Below are 16,877 nucleotides of genomic sequence, written 5' to 3'. Positions count from 1 at the left end.
GGTAGACCCCAATACTTTCGTCGTTGTTTCGAATGTAAAGGCATGTAGGATAACTCTCTAATTTCATTCTAACGAACAATTTTGTCGTTGCTTGAAACATACATAGTACATTAAGATAACATCATCGTCATTCAGAAATAGACACAATCCTTAAACAACATGCACATTGTTACAGCATCAATATGCTGATCAACTTGAATTCCGATAGATTCTTACTTTTAGATTTGAACTATTATCAATGAAATACAAGAAAATAAGGAAATAGGAGAGACTGATGGCTGTTCTCTCCTTTCAATCAAATCGGTACAGAATGTTGCATCGAGTGTTATCTGTTTTCAGGTCTATTAGAGAATGTCGATATGGACTACATTTTATATGCGTTTGACTTGGTAAACAATGTAGAGATATCACGAGTTTGCTAATGTAATCATAAAAAATGTTTCCAGTAAAGAGTTGCATGCACATTACAGGAATAATGAAAACTGATCACAAACTATCATTAATAGATTGAACCTCCAAGCTAGTCACGATGTATCACTACGTAATTTACATTTAGGGGGAATAGATTTAAGTATCTTAATTGCTTGCTTCTTTTGCAACTATCATTACTCTCATCCAACCTCCAAATAATTACTGCATAATTTACACTGATATGTGCCCGATTTCCTTCTCTGATGAAGGAACGACAAGAAGCAAAGATATCCTTCTCTGATATGTGCCCGATTTCCTAGCCCCGCTTCCTTGGCTTGTTGTCTAAGGGTGAGGGAGATGGAGACCTCAACTTGGAAGATTCAGTACTCGGCGCATGAGCACGACGAGGCTCGTTTAGTAATCTCCCCCGAAATTGCTTCGGCGGTGACGGAGATAGAAACCTCCAGGTCTCAGTGATCGAATTCTCCATTACATGTATACATATATTCAACGAACACCTACCAGAAATAACACACACACACATATATAGGGCCTTTTTAGTGAGGGTTTTTTCTAAACATATATATATATATATATATATATATAAATATCACAAATGGTCACTGAACTATAACCTGTTCGACATTTTGGTCACCAAACTTTTAAATATATTACTTTAGTCACTCAACTTATGTACCATCTATCACTTTAGTCATTTAGTCTATTTCCGTCTATTTTATCTGTTAAAATCTTGTAAATAATATAATCTGTTAGGGTTATTTTGGTCAACTTACTAAAAAGATTAACTTCATCTTTCGTTTTCCTTTTTTTTTTTAACTTTTTCTGTTCTTTAATCGTTTCTCTCTCCTCATCTCTTTCTTCCCATGGAGCCATGAACTGATGAACCCAATTTTCATAAGCCCCCATTGAATCAAATTCCAGATATCCAAATCATGTTATCAAGCTATTGAGAATCTGAAACTGAACCAAGATCTAAACACTTAGATCCAAGGTAAGCAAATCACAGAAAATTAAGATCTGAACACTTGCCGATTTGGTAGCTTTGCAATTGTCAGAGAATTCACAAAGATATGGGAGGCCAGGTTGAAGAGGTCTGAAAGAGATGGGCTTGTGGAGATAAGGGATGAAAATCAATTATCTCAGCCATGAATCCATGATGATAGCTGATAGGAGCATTTTAATGCGACGTTTTAACTGCATTTCCCTACATTTTCTGCGTTATTTCCTTAATAAAACTCTGTTTAGGAAAGTTTCCATTCTTTGATTGGGAAAGTTCCTATTTGTAGAAAGTTTCTATTTTTGTAGTTTTTATTTATCATTTTTAGTAAGTTTTCATTTTCGGTAATTTCTATTTCTCATTTTTAGAAAGTTTCCCATTTTCAGTTTAGGAAAGTTGCCATTTTTCATTTTAGGAAAGTTTCTATTTTTCTTACTAGTTTCTATTTTCAGGACCTCGGAGCTAAAAAGTGGAAATGAGCTCACAAATGGAAAGAGGAACTTGCGAACATTAAGGGGAGCAAAGATGAAGAACAATGAGCCACAGAAATGAGCAGAAATGAAGAAAAGAAGTTTTCCTGGTCCAACCAGGAAACCCAGCGAAAAGGAGGAAAGCTCACCAATGAAGTTTCCAACGTTACTATGAAAAAGAAATGGAAAAATGAAGTGTTATGACGTTGGGAGGTGACAAGGCTTGAATGAGAAGCAACAAGGCCCAAGAACTCTTAAGAATGAAGTGGATTTTCGGCAAATGGATCAAAGGCCCACAAAAGCCCATGCAATTAGGATTTGTGACGCAATGAAGAAAACCTAGAGATGTTTGCCTTCCAAAGTCAAGAGAGAAACAAGGAAGTGGCGTGAAAATCAGAAATTATCAAAGAGAATTTCGGTTGAGATTTTCTAGGGTAATTGTTATGGAAGGAAAATACACTTGGAGATTATCTTGGGGGTTTGCCGTCCAAAGCTATGAGATAAAGGAGGAATAACGTGAAACCCTAGCAAAGATGACGCCAAGAGATATTCTAGGGAGAAATAAAAGGAAAGAGAAAAAGGTGGAGACCAAGAAAAGCTCAAAAGAAGTCTAGATACATTCCTACATTCCCTAAAGAGTTTTGGCCGAATTTAAAAGCATAAAATCAGAAAATATCTCTATATATTTCGGCAAGATTATTTAGGGAATTAATATTGGAATTTTGTGATTGGTTGGACCACCTCATAGGGCTTATTTGGCAAGATATTATTGGAGGAAATTATGTGGAATTTTCAGATTAATTCCATGAGGTTTGCACGGCTTGGAGACCAAGAGGCCGTTCCCTATATATTCTCCATTCTTCTCAACGTCAAGGGTTCCTCTCCTTTGTGTTTTACACTTTAGAAAAAAAATCAGAAAACTCTCTCTAGCCTAGCCGTGAGTTCTACCACCCTCTAGTCATCTCCACGAGTTCAAGCAAGGCCAAAGGAAGAAGAAGAATCGCCGTGAGCATCATCCTCCATCACCATCCTTGAAGCTTGCTTTCGAGATTCAAGAGACCACCTCCTCAATTTGTTCATCTCATCTTCATCCACGGTGTAATCCGATTCTCCTTTGTAACCTTTTCTTTGAATTTCGTTGGTTATGAACTAGTTGACCTATATGTATGAACAAAGTATTATTTCTGGAATTTTTATGATTAATTGGTAATTTCAGATTCATATATTGCGATTTATGGTTGCTTTTGTGTGAGTGTTTGATTAAATTTGCATGATAGATAACTTTTGTATTTTAATCTTATGTGGTTGCAAACACTTAGGGTTTTTATATGATTGGTGCTACGAATTTGAGAACATGAATCAACTTTTTGGTTTTGTGTTCTTGAATCAATAAGTAGTAAAGGTTTTGTGCAAAAACCGAATTTAATCAAAGAGGATTGCAATTAGGTGGACTTTTTCATACTAAGTTGCACACTTGAGTTGATAGCCTTTCTAGGTGCTTATTGCGTTGAACATGTTGTGATTGACTAGCTTTCTAGGGCTTGAATGCATGTTTGATAGAATTAGTCTTTGTGCTTTCACTTAGATTAATTAGCATTGAAAAGTAAAATATGGGAAATTGTTTGCTTTTAACGTTTCACATGATCAACTCCTCTTGCATGACTATGATGAACAATGTTAGAACTTGAATCGATTTAATCATATAAGTCAGTTTTGATCTTTGTTCTCACATTCCATTTGTATTTTTATGTTTTCGCATTTTAATTATTTTGTTAACTTAGTTTTTATTTTCGAAAAAGAAAACCAAAAACAAAATCCCCCCTATTTTCGTAAATAATGTTTATAATTGTAAATACCTTTGTGAATATATTACTTTGTTTTAATTTTAATTGTTTGTTTGTCCTACATTGACAGGTGTACCCTCAATCCCCGGAATAGAACGATCCCTATTTATTACGTACTACTAATGACATTTCAGGGTTAAATTATGCGCTTGCTTTCAGGCGCATCAATAGCTATGAGATGAGAGAGAGGGTGAGTGCAGAAAGAAGGGAAAAACAAAGCTTGAAAAGCTATATACAGATCTGGTGGTGATTTAACCAAATTATCCAAACTTCAAGCCCAGATTAAGGCAATGAACAAGATATGAAAATGCCCATCTTATTTCATTAAGAAGCAGATCAAGATCTTTGAATTTCTTAGTAGAGAAAAGGAGTAATGAGAGAAGAGCACGAAAGAGATAGCTGAGATTTGTAAAATATTTTATTTTATTTTATTTTTAAATAGAAATAGTGATTGGACAAAAGTACCCTCGATTTAACAGTTTATAACGGTATACTTAACGGCAGTGACTAAAGTGATAGACGGTGTATAAGTTGAATGCCTAAAGTGATATATTCAAAAGTTGAGTGAACAAAGTGTCGAACATGTTATAGTTCAGTGACCATTTGTGATATTTACCCTATATATATATATATATATATATATATATATATATATATATATGACTAAATACTGTTTAGTCCTTGAGTTTTTGACCATAAAACACTTCAGTCTTTGACCTTTTAATTTCACACGTTTAATCCTTGTACTTTAAAATTTCAGACCAATAGGTCCTTGCCGTCTAAAAGTCGCGGGGAAATATCTATTATGCCCTCAGTTCTTTTTTTAATTAATTAATTATTTTATTTTTTTTTGGAAAAGGAATTTTTTTCCCTTTCTTTCTTTCTGTTTTTTTTCCTTTCTTTCTTTCTGTTTGAAAAAAAAAAAAAGAAAGGAATAAATTTATTAAAAAAAAAACTGAGGGCATAATAGATATTTTGTTGCGACTTTTAGACGGCAATGACCTATTGGTCTGAAATTTTGAAGTACAGGGACTAAACTTGTGAAATTAGAAAGTATATATATATATATATATATATATATATACAGGGCCTTTTTAGTGAGGGATTCATTTTTTCTGTTTTTTTTTCTAGGAATAGGGCATTAGACCAACTTTTCGATCATATTTTAATATCTTAACCGTTCAGATTTTAGGTTCAAATGTATAGATCACTCCTGCAAATTTTCAGCCAAATTGATTATCGTTAAGACATTCAAAACGGCGACTTAAGACTATAAGTATGAACGGTTCAAATTAGACAGATTTGGTTCGTTCATTGATTTATTCTAGTTTGATACCTTAACGATCACCGATTTGGATGAAAATTTGCACAAATGATCTACACATTAGGATCTAAAAACTGAACGGCTGAGATGCCGAAATGTAATCGAAAAGTTGGTCTAATGCCCTATCCTTATAAAAGACCAAAAAAGAGGTCCCTTAGTGGAAGGGCCCTCTATATATATATGTGTGTGTGTGTGTGTGTGTGTGTGTGTGAGTGTGTGTTAGCGAAGAACAACAAAATCAATAATGAGCTGAAAGCTAGCAAGTATAGGGGAAAGATGCACACCGAAAGAGAAAGGGATCTTCGATCTAGGTCTCTAATCTTCTCTGATTCTCTCTCGCAATTGTATAGCTAAGCAAGACTGATCGAGCTTCTATATGGTTTGCATGAACTGTTTGAGAAGCTCTGCTCACATTTATAGGGCTAGACGGCTAGTGCTAGGCTCGGTGAGATCGGAGCTGAATCCGAGCCTGGCTTCGAGAAATACATGTGAGGGACAGGTGTGGTTTCTGCCATAAGGACCCCCTTCGCGTTTCCTCTTGTGTTTATGCAAGCGGTTACAGAGATTTGGAACATCCAGCCAAACTTTACTCTCATGCCCTTTCCGTTTGCTGTAGAAATCCTTTTTTTTTTTTTTTGAGTTAGACTTCTGTAAGAAATTTGTGAACCTTCTTCTATGTATAAAAATACCATAAATAAGAGCCAAATTTCTTACAATTTGATCGTATTCATAGACTATAGAAGCAGACCCAAGAAATCGGACACAAATTAGAGCACGAGGACGGTGCATCCTCTAATATGTGTCCTATTTATTACGTACTACTAATGACATTTCAGGGTTAAATTATGCGCTTGCTTTCAGGCGCATCAATTTTTGGCGCCGTTGCCGGGGATTGAAAAATCATTTGTCACTTTGTGAATAATATGTGTTTGTTTATATATTGTGACCGAAAAAAAAAAAATTTACTTGTTAATTATTTTGTAATTGTCGAAAATTAGTTAGTTAATTACTGAGGTTGTTATTTATATTGTTGAATACGAATTTTTATTGTGAGTTGTAAATTAAAGAAGGAATAGGTGAAGTCGTGTTTATTAATATTGGCCTAAACCCCTTATTGGTACCTAGTCCAGGTCCCTTAAGGTTGAGGGCGGCCTTTATTAACATTCATTGAACCAAATTATCCAAACTTCAAGCCCAGATTAAGGCAATGAACAAGATATGAAAATGCCCATCTTATTTCATTAAGAAGCAGATCAAGATCTTTGAATTTCTTAGTAGAGAAAAGGAGTAATGAGAGAAGAGCACGAAAGAGATAGCTGAGATTTGTAAAATATTTTATTTTATTTTATTTTTAAATAGAAATAGTGATTGGACAAAAGTACCCTCGATTTAACAGTTTATAACGGTATACTTAACGGCAGTGACTAAAGTGATAGACGGTGTATAAGTTGAATGCCTAAAGTGATATATTCAAAAGTTGAGTGAACAAAGTGTCGAACATGTTATAGTTCAGTGACCATTTGTGATATTTACCCTATATATATATATATATATATATATATGACTAAATACTATTTAGTCCTTGAGTTTTTGACCATAAAACACTTCAATCTTTGACCTTTTAATTTCACACGTTTAATCCTTGTACTTTAAAATTTCAGACCAATAGGTCCTTGCCGTCTAAAAGTCGCGGGGAAATATCTATTATGCCCTCAGTTCTTTTTTTTAATTAATTAATTATTTTATTTTTTTTGGAAAAGGAATTTTTTTCCCTTTCTTTCTTTCTGTTTTTTTTTCCTTTCTTTCTTTCTGTTTGAAAAAAAAAAAGAGAAAGGAATAAATTTATTAAAAAAAAAACTGAGGGCATAATAGATATTTTGTTGCGACTTTTAGACGGCAATGACCTATTGGTCTGAAATTTTGAAGTACAGGGACTAAACTTGTGAAATTAGAAAGTATATATATATATATATATATATATATATATATATATATATATATATACAGGGCCTTTTTAGTGAGGGATTCAATTTTTTTGTTTTTTTTTCTAGGAATAGGGCATTAGACCAACTTTTCGATCATATTTTAATATCTTAACCGTTCAGATTTTAGGTTCAAATGTATAGATCACTCCTGCAAATTTTCAGCCAAATTGATTATTGTTAAGACATTCAAAACGGCGACTTAAGACTATAAGTATGAACGGTTCAAATTAGACAGATTTGGTTCGTTCATTGATTTATTCTAGTTTGATACCTTAACGATCACCGATTTGGATGAAAATTTGCACAAATGATCTACACATTAGGATCTAAAAACTGAACGGCTGAGATGCCGAAATGTAATCGAAAAGTTGGTCTAATGCCCTATCCTTATAAAAGACCAAAAAAGAGATCCCTTAGTGGAAGGGCCCTCTATATATATATGTGTGTGTGTGTGTGTGTGTGTGTGTGAGTGTGTGTTAGCGAAGAACAACAAAATCAATAATGAGCTGAAAGCTAGCAAGTATAGGGGAAAGATGCACACCGAAAGAGAAAGGGATCTTCGATCTAGGTCTCTAATCTTCTCTGATTCTCTCTCGCAATTGTATAGCTAAGCAAGACTGATCGAGCGTCTATATGGTTTGCATGAACTGTTTGAGAAGCTCTGCTCACATTTATAGGGCTAGACGGCTAGTGCTAGGCTCGGTGAGATCGGAGCTGAATCCGAGCCTGGCTTCGAGAAATACATGTGAGGGACAGGCGTGGTTTCTGCCATAAGGACCCCCTTCGCATTTCCTCTTGTGTTTATGCAAGCGGTTACAGAGATTTGGAACATCCAGCCAAACTTTACTCTCATGCCCTTTCCGTTTGCTGTATAAATCCTTTTTTTTTTTTTTTGAGTTAGACTTCTTTAAGAAATTTGTGAACCTTCTTCTATGTATAAAAATACCATAAATAAGAGCCAAATTTCTTACAATTTGATCGTATTCATAGACTATAGAAGCAGACCCAAGAAATCGGACACAAATTAGAGCACGAGGACGGTGCATCCTCTAATATGTGTCCGATTTCTCGGTCTGCTTCATTAATGCTAAATTTTTGATTTGGCGATGAGGGAGATAGAGAGACCTCTAGATTCTTAGTGATCGACCAGTTCCTTATAATTAAATATATTTACACACAGACATTATCTAAGATAGTTCACCTACACTAGAAATAACATATATGTTGGCGAAGAATAGCAGAATCAGCAGTGAATTGCTCGAAAGGTTATAAGAAAAACAAAGATAGGAAGTAGAAGGAAAAAATTCACACCGACAGACAAATGAGTCTAGCTACCATCTAGATTTCTAAGCTTCTCATATTCTGTCTCGATATGAGACAATTGCATCTAAACCACATGTATTAAATATAAAAGCAGAAATTATAACAACTTAAAACTATGCATTTATTTTCAGCCGTCAGATTCACTTGTCCCTCACAATCCCTTAAAAACTGTCCCTTAGGTGAGCAGGTCTTCCATTATTAATATTTAGAAATTGAAACTAAACACATTAGCTATATATATAGGAGAGTGAAATTCATACTCTCTATTTTACAATCCACACTCCATGTTTCATTTTTTACGATTTTTAATATCTTAAGCTTTATCTTTTTGTAGTGTGGATTGTAAAAATGTAATCTTAAAATACTAAAAAAAAACATGGAGTAGAGATTGTAAAATAAGGAGTGTGAATTTCACTCCCCATGTTTATGTCCCGGATCTCAAGTACCGGTTTACTAGTCTTTCGGACGGTAAACGATATATGTTTTTACTTTTGACTCCGTTTCAATCTTTTAAAGGGGCCGTAAAATATGACTTTTTGTTTGGGTCAATTTTTGAGAAAAACTTTCTTCATAAAAGTTGTAGAGGACATTAAACCAAGTCCGTGAACATCATGTAGTTAGTTTAAATCGAAGTTCGTATGCAAAAGTAATGGCCAAAATACGAAAGTTACTGTTCAAATTAATTTTTCTATAAAAAGGCCGAGTCACTGTGCTAAGTTTCTGAAACGGAAACTTATCGAGCTCTCTCTCTCTCTCTCTCTCTCTCTCTCTCTCTCTCTCTCTTTCCCATCCCTCTTCACCTTCTTCTAGCCATATCTCTTCCATCTAGTGACAGATTTTGATGCATTAGATATCATTTGAAAGCTCTCTTCCTCCTCTTTAATTCCATGGTGGTTTGGTGATTTATTTTAGACTATGGAAGGTGCAACAAGGAGAAGAAGAGGACTGCAGTGCAGTTTCTTCTGGTTTTCTGATTTTTCTAGCGTTTCTCCGCTGTCCGGCCACCTGACAGTACTGTGCCACTTGTCTTGTTCAAACCTCCTCCTCTTCCCCCTCAAGCCTATGGTGGTGGATCACGGCAATTTGGCCGGAAATGAGGGGATCGAAGCAAAATCGGTACTGTAGCAAATTGGGTTTTTTTCCGGCAAATTCTTCATTTTCTGGTCGTGCCACCACCCATAACATAAAGTCCTCTTCTTCATGGTTCAACCCATACTAGTGGGTAGCTGCAATTTTGTCGGATTACTGCAAATCGACGGCAAGAAGAAATCTTGCGGTTTTGAGGTAATTTCGGATACTTAGAATTGAAATTGAGCTTTGCCACAGTTATAAAAGATGTTTAGAATGTTGAGATGATCGTGCTGATGAAGTTTGGTGACCCAATTCGGGATTGGAATCGGCAGCGCGTGGGGACGCACCCGGCCGTTCCTGGAGGCTTGTTTTGGTCTTTTGGGTAGTATATGTTGTTATGGATGTATAAATATGTGTTTAGTGGAATCGGAGGAGGTTTGGGTATTAATCGGAATTTCTGAAGTTTTGAATTTCCGAATCGTGATTCGAGAAGATCGGACAGCTGGATTTTCTTCAATTTTCACTAGGATGTTAAAATAATTAATTTAGCATAAACCTGGAAGTTATGATTGTTTTCGATGTGATTTCGGTTAGTTGATGAATTATTCATGCGAGGGGTTTTCAGATTTATTTTAGAATCGTATTTAATTTGTCGAATTATTGTTTACAGATTATAATTGTACAGGTTGACATACTGAGCTACAGCTCGACGAAGAAACCTGTATGCGTGATCGCAAAAATAGTACTGTGAGTGGACTTTTGTTTTAAATAATGATGCATATTGTGGTTTTCCTGAAATAATGATTTAATTAATTTGTTTATCATTTTGCTATAACTTGAGCATATGATTTGTTTTCGGGAGTATGATTGTGATTTTTTTTTTCTCGATATATTTAGGAAATGAAATTGTGTTACTATAAATATTCGATATTGAACTTTCGATGGATTATCTCCGATAAATGACTATTATTTGGATTTATAATTTATGTGATTTTTGACTAGTTATTTTCCGAGGTGAATTCTGGAAATAAATAATATATTTATTTGTCAATTTTGGGGATTTCTATAATATTATCGGAAATGAGATTTTTCGAGGGAAATATAATTATATATTATTTCTCGTCTATTTGTTTATGAATTTGAGAATATTTTGGCGTGCAGGGCCACATCATTAGAATATCTTTATTTGCTCGTGAGAAACTAATTAAGGAAGCCTTATGAAATTATGGATTTACTGGATTTTGAATGTTTTCCTCACCATACTTGGGTCATTCTATTAGTGTCTCCTCCTCACTTACTTTGTGCTTGTGAGTGGGAGTCGAGGTGATTTATTCTCCTCCTCACATGGGTGGTAGTCGAGTTTATTAGTTCTCCTCCTCAGATACTCTGTGTGTGAGTGGCAGGGTAGAGCCTAAGTGGCTCCTTTACCCGTATGGTGATAACTTCTTCCCCGTATGATATTGTTATTTGACTAGCGAGGCTTGTATGATTTCTTCTAACCAGTACATGAGGCTGGTGTGTTTTCATGAACTTTTGTGTGGTGAGAAATATATTTTATAAATATTGCATGCATTGAAATTTTAGAAATAATGCATGTGTGGGGAAGTATCAAAACTTATCCAATTTCAATTATCTCGATTAATTATTTTTGTTCACTCACTTTAACGTGTTTTTCAATTACTTCCCCTGTGCCCTTTGGTTTCAAATGCCCAGTTTGCAGGCGAGATTAGTTGAGGTCGGGTGTACATGGAGTTAAGGCGCACTTGTTACTACTTCCGCATTGTAGGATCTATCGATCATTTATCCTCTTTACTTTTATTTTAGAATTGCTCTAATAACCTGAGGGATTATTATTATGAAGATGAGATTTTGTTTAATGTAAAAATGGAGTTGATGGTATTTGGGGAGCAGGGTAGCTCCAGGAGTATAAGGATGGTTGCTTAGAATCGTGGTTTTACTTCTTTTTAGTTAGGATTGTCCATTTTTTGGGAATGTTCTGTCGAATTTTCTCGAAAAATGGGCCCCGCAGGGCCACTTCGGGTTTCAAGGTGAAATTTCGGGTTGGGTCCTGTCACCCCATGTATAGATGTGCACTTTGATATCCCCAAGCAGTTGAATAGTCTGTTTGTAAGCAGGCAGAGATGGAGTATGTGGATTGTAATATTAAGATAATAAAAAAGGAAACATGGAGTATGGATTTGATAGGAGTATTTTAATGTGATATTTTAGTAGTTAATTCCTCATATTTTGCTTAGTTAATTCCTTAACGAATCGATTTTTAACTCAATTTCTATTTTTAGGTACATTGGAGTAGATGATGATGAAATGAGCATTAGGTCCATAATTACCTAGAAATGATGGAGAAAAATGGAAATGTACTAAAAGGTCAATTTTATACATTTTCCTACTCCGGCTAGGAGAAACCAAGTCAAGCAAGGAGGGAGGAGCTGCCGCCTGATCAAATGAATTCCAAATGAGCTGAAACTTTCCGGATCCATTCTAGACATCCTAAGAAACATTTCTTATGAAGAGTGTAAGAACCATATAGGAGTGGAAGGCCTTCAAAATAGTCAGTCCAATATTCTGAAAGACGAAAACTGGAAAACCTGACCTGTACGTATTTCAGAAGCATTTACAGGCCAACCACAGTGAATTTAACTCTGATATTTTACCAGGATGATCTAAACTCAGAGAGGAACATTTGATATGAATAAATCAGAGGCCCATTCTGAAGTTTTGGAGGAGAATTAATTGAAGGAATAAAAGGGTCAACATTCATCATGTTCATGTTTCCCACCCACATAAAGAAAGCTAGATGCTTTTCTCTTTTTCCTTGGATCCATTTTTGTTATGATAGATCATCATCACTTCCATACTCCACCTTCATGCTTTGTTTTCATTCATCATTACTTCCCTCTTTTTCTTCTCTATATATACCATCACATATACCACCCAAAGGGACAATTATTCCTTCATCCATTTCATCTTCTTTGTCTCTCCATTTCCTTTCCATTTTCCTTTTCATTCTCTAGCCTTCTAGTTCTGCATTTTCAAGCAAAGAGGAGAAGAAGAAGAAGCCATGAAGCCTCCTAGCCGTCATCATCCACCTTGTGTCGTGAAGCTTTGGAGCCTTGCTTTCAAGATTCAAGACCAACGTCTCAAGCCTTCCACCATTCATCCTTCATGGTGTAATTCTATCTTTTTCCTTGTAACTTCTTTTGGTTTTCTTTGTTTTGATTTTGTATGAACTTGATTTCTAGTTGACATAAACGTTTAGGGCAAAGTTTAAGCCCATTCTTATGTTTAAATAAAAATTGTGATTTCTTTATGTTGATATTTATGTTGCTTATGTGAGATTGCTTGATTGATTTTGGATTATAGAAAACTTTTCTATGTATGTGTTCTTTGGTGGCCAACTTCAAATATATGCATGTAATTGGAGCTAGATTTAGGCAAGCAATTCACCTAATAGTTTTGTGAACCTAATTCATAAGTAGTAAAGGCTTTGGACAAAAGTCGAGATCAATTAAGGAGGATTGCAAATAGATGAACTTTTTCATACTAGGTTGTGCACTTTGGTTGACATCTTTTCTTTGTTCTTCATGCATTGAATGTGTTCTTGATTAGCTAGCTTTCTAGACTATGATTGCATGTCCAATAGATTTAATTTAGGTGCTTTCACTTAGATTAAATATTCAAGGAAAGTAAAATATGGGAAATCGTTTGCTTATTAACGTTTCACATGATCAACTTCTTTCTCATGACATTAGGTAACCAACTATAAGAATTGCAACCGAATTTCTTGCATATGGTTGTGGTTTTGATCTTTGTTCCTTGTGTTCCACCCTTGTAAATGTGTTTTTTACATTCTCTTTATTTCATTTAATTTTAATTCAGATTCTATAATCATAAAACCCCCTTATTTGTGTTCACTTGTATATATTTTTATTCTTTGTTTTATTTTTGTAAATAATACTTCATTATTTTAATTCTTTATTTGTTGTACAATGACAGGTGTACCCTCAATCCCCGGATTAGAACGATCCCTACTTATTCTATACTAACGATGACATTTTACAGGGTTAAATTACGTGCTACTTTTAGCATGTCAGGATTGTAAAATAAGGAGTGAATTTCACTCCCCATGTATAGATGCGCACCTTGATATCCCCAAGCAGTTGAATAGTCTGTTTGTAAGCAGGAGAGATGGAGTGCGGATTGTAATATTATTAAGATACTAAAAAAGGAAATACGGAGTGTGGATTGTAAAATAAGGAGTGTGAATTTCACTCCCCATGTATAGATCGGATGTGCACTTTGATATCCCCAAGCAGTTGAATAGTCTGTTTGTAAGCAGGCAGAGATGTTCCTATGATGATTTGTCATTGCTCTGAACATCAAAGTTGTTTAGAATTAATGTATTCAATTCATATAAAACTGCTAGAAGTATATTACTGAGGACGAAAAAAGCCTTTAGTTAATTAGTTCGCACCATTAGAGTGCTCTACTAAGAAATGCTCAACGATAATATATGAACTGCAATACTGAAAAGTCCACACCAACAGACTTTACCGGTCTTCAACCTCTCTACCCCTCCCAGACGTGTGTCACCCTAAACAAAGGATCGGATAAGCCAAACGAGTCAGAGTTCAGGTTTGGCCTCAAGTTCAGGTTGGGTCATGTACGTTTAGATTCAAATGTGGAGCCTTCCTTTGATTGGTGTGAGGACCGTTGGAAATGGACCCATATTTCGGTGGTTTTTTTGTGCTTCATCATTGCATTTCATGCATATATACTGTGTGAACACTTTGCTTTCGCCTCTGGTTTTGTGTGCTTCCTGAGTTTGTTTGTATGTGGCAGTTATGGAAGATTGTATTATCTGGGTAAAGTTACAACCTGCCCTAGCTAGATAGCCTAGATTCTGTCAAATAGAATATGGGAATAATGTAATATCTCTATTCACCTCTCAAGGAGGTTTATATAGTGTTACATCCATGTATATAAAGGAAAGTAATCAATCCTAATCTAAGTCAACTATAGCACTAATGATAATTGATACACAAAATAAATCATAATAAAGTTAATTGATACAGCTCATGTCAACACTCCCCCTCAAGTTGGTGCATAGATGTCTCGAATGCCCAACTTGTCAAGTGAGCTGTGGAATATCTTACCAAAAGCAGTTTTTGTCAAAATATCTGCAAGTTGGTCTCCAGTCTTCACATGGGGTACATCAATAATATCTGATTCTAACTTTTCTTGGATAAAGTGTCTATCCACTTCAACATGTTTTGTTCTGTCATGTTGAACTGGATTATGTGCAATGTTTATGGCTGCCTTGTTGTCACAAAAGAGATTCATAGCCTGTTTGGGCTTGAATCCTAAGTCCTTCAGTAAGTTACGTAGCCATAACATTTCACAAACACCTTGGGCCATTCCTCTGTACTCTGCCTCCGCACTAGATCTGGCAACTACTTTCTATTTCTTGCTCCTCCATGTCACAAGGTTACCTCCCACAAATGTGAAGTATCATGAGGTTGATCTTCTATCAGTGATACATCCAGCCCAATCTGCATCAGTATATCCAGCCACCTCTAAATGATTATTTTTAGAAAACATGATCTCTTTGCCTGGAGCAGACTTCAAATAACTAAGAATATGATATACTGCATTCATATGGTCTTCACTTGGAGCATGCATGAATTGGCTCACCACACTCATAGCATATGCAATGTCAGGACGAGTGCGAGAGAGATAGATAAGTTTGCTGACTAGTCTTTGATATCTCTCTCGGTTAGTAGGCACTTGATCAGGGTATTCTGCTAACTTGTGATTTTGCTCCATATGTGTATCTGCAGGTTTGCAAACCAACATGGCTGTTTCGGTGAGTAGGTCTAAGACATATTTCCTTTGAGGTAAGAAAATGCCTTCCTTTGATCTGGCCACCTCAATGCCTAGGAAGTACTTCAATCCACCAAGATCTTTCATCTCAAACTCAGATGATAGATAAGCTTCGAACTTCTTCACTTCTTCCTGATCATCTCCTATCACTATCATATCATCCACATAGATAATCAAGGCAGTTATCTTATCCCTTCTACTCTTCAAGAAGAGAGTGTGATCTGAGTTACTCTGCTTGTAGCCAAATGCCTTCATGGACTGTTTGAACCTTCCAAACCATGCTCTGGGAGATTGCTTGAGTCCGTATAGAGACTTTTTCAATCTGCAGACCATTCCTTCCTGCGAAGGCGCAATGAACCCTGGGGGTAGATCCATGTATACTTCCTCTTTTAGATCTCCATGCAAGAATGCATGCTTCACATCAAACTGCTTCAGGGGCCAATCCAAGTTCGCAGCTAGAGACAGTAGTACACGGATAGTGCTAATATTGGCTACCAGTGCAAATGTTTCCTGATAATCAATACCATATGTTTGTGTGTAGCCTTTAGCAACTAACCTTGCTTTGTACCTGTCCAGTGTCCCATCATCAGCATATTTCAAGGCATAGATCCACCTGCACCCCACCATTTTCTTTCCTTGAGGTTTTGGTACTAGCTCCCATGTATCATTCTTCTCCAAAGCTTCCATTTCAACCTTCGTTGCCTCAGTCCATTTGGGATCTGCTAATGCTTCCTACACTTTATTTGGAATGACAATAGTAAATAATTGAAACACAAATGATGCATATGACTCGGACAACCTATGAGTTGACACATAATTACTTATGGGTATTTGGCTTGCTTTAACATTTGGCTCATACTGGGCTTTAGGCTTCCCTCTCGTTGTTCCATCTGGCAATTGATATTTGGGGGCACACTTGTTTTAGTGTTGGGTTCTGTTTCAGGGTTAGCCTCATTATTTATGATAACATTAGGCTCATGATCATCATTTATAACAAAATCTTGCTCAAGTTCAGGATTGAGACTAACCTCAGGATCATCCTCATGAGAAATAGGGACCGATGTGGTAGGAGTAGGGGGGTCTTCAGTTGAATCTGGCAAGACTGACTGAGTTTGATCATTAATTCCTGTTGCTGGTGCTTCTAGATCCATTTGATTTCTTTCTTGTACAACAATTCTTTCTTCCACAACAATTTTTGGTACTTCCAATATTGAAGAAGACTACTCTTCTCTAGATGTGCTCTCCCCCTGAGGAGAAGTCTTCGGAGTAAAGAAAAGTTGTTGCTCACAGAATGATCAGAGGTCGCTAGTCCTGGTTGTCGGAGTTGGGACGATAGGAGTTCGAAGAAGAAGCCGGTGTCGTCCACGTTGAGCGACGCTCTAGTTTGTGTCTTTCCGATCTTTGAAGCTCCGGCTAGAAGCTTCTGATGCTTAACGTCAGCAGGTCTGGTTCTGCAAGGTCGATCGTCTTCTAGGTACTTTGGATCCGATCTTTGCCGGAATTGGGTCTGGATTGAATTTTCGATCTCTG

This window comes from Rosa chinensis, chromosome 4, assembly GCF_002994745.2.
Source record: "Rosa chinensis cultivar Old Blush chromosome 4, RchiOBHm-V2, whole genome shotgun sequence".
Lineage (NCBI taxonomy): Eukaryota > Viridiplantae > Streptophyta > Magnoliopsida > Rosales > Rosaceae > Rosa > Rosa chinensis.
This window is presented reverse-complemented; position numbering follows the sequence as displayed.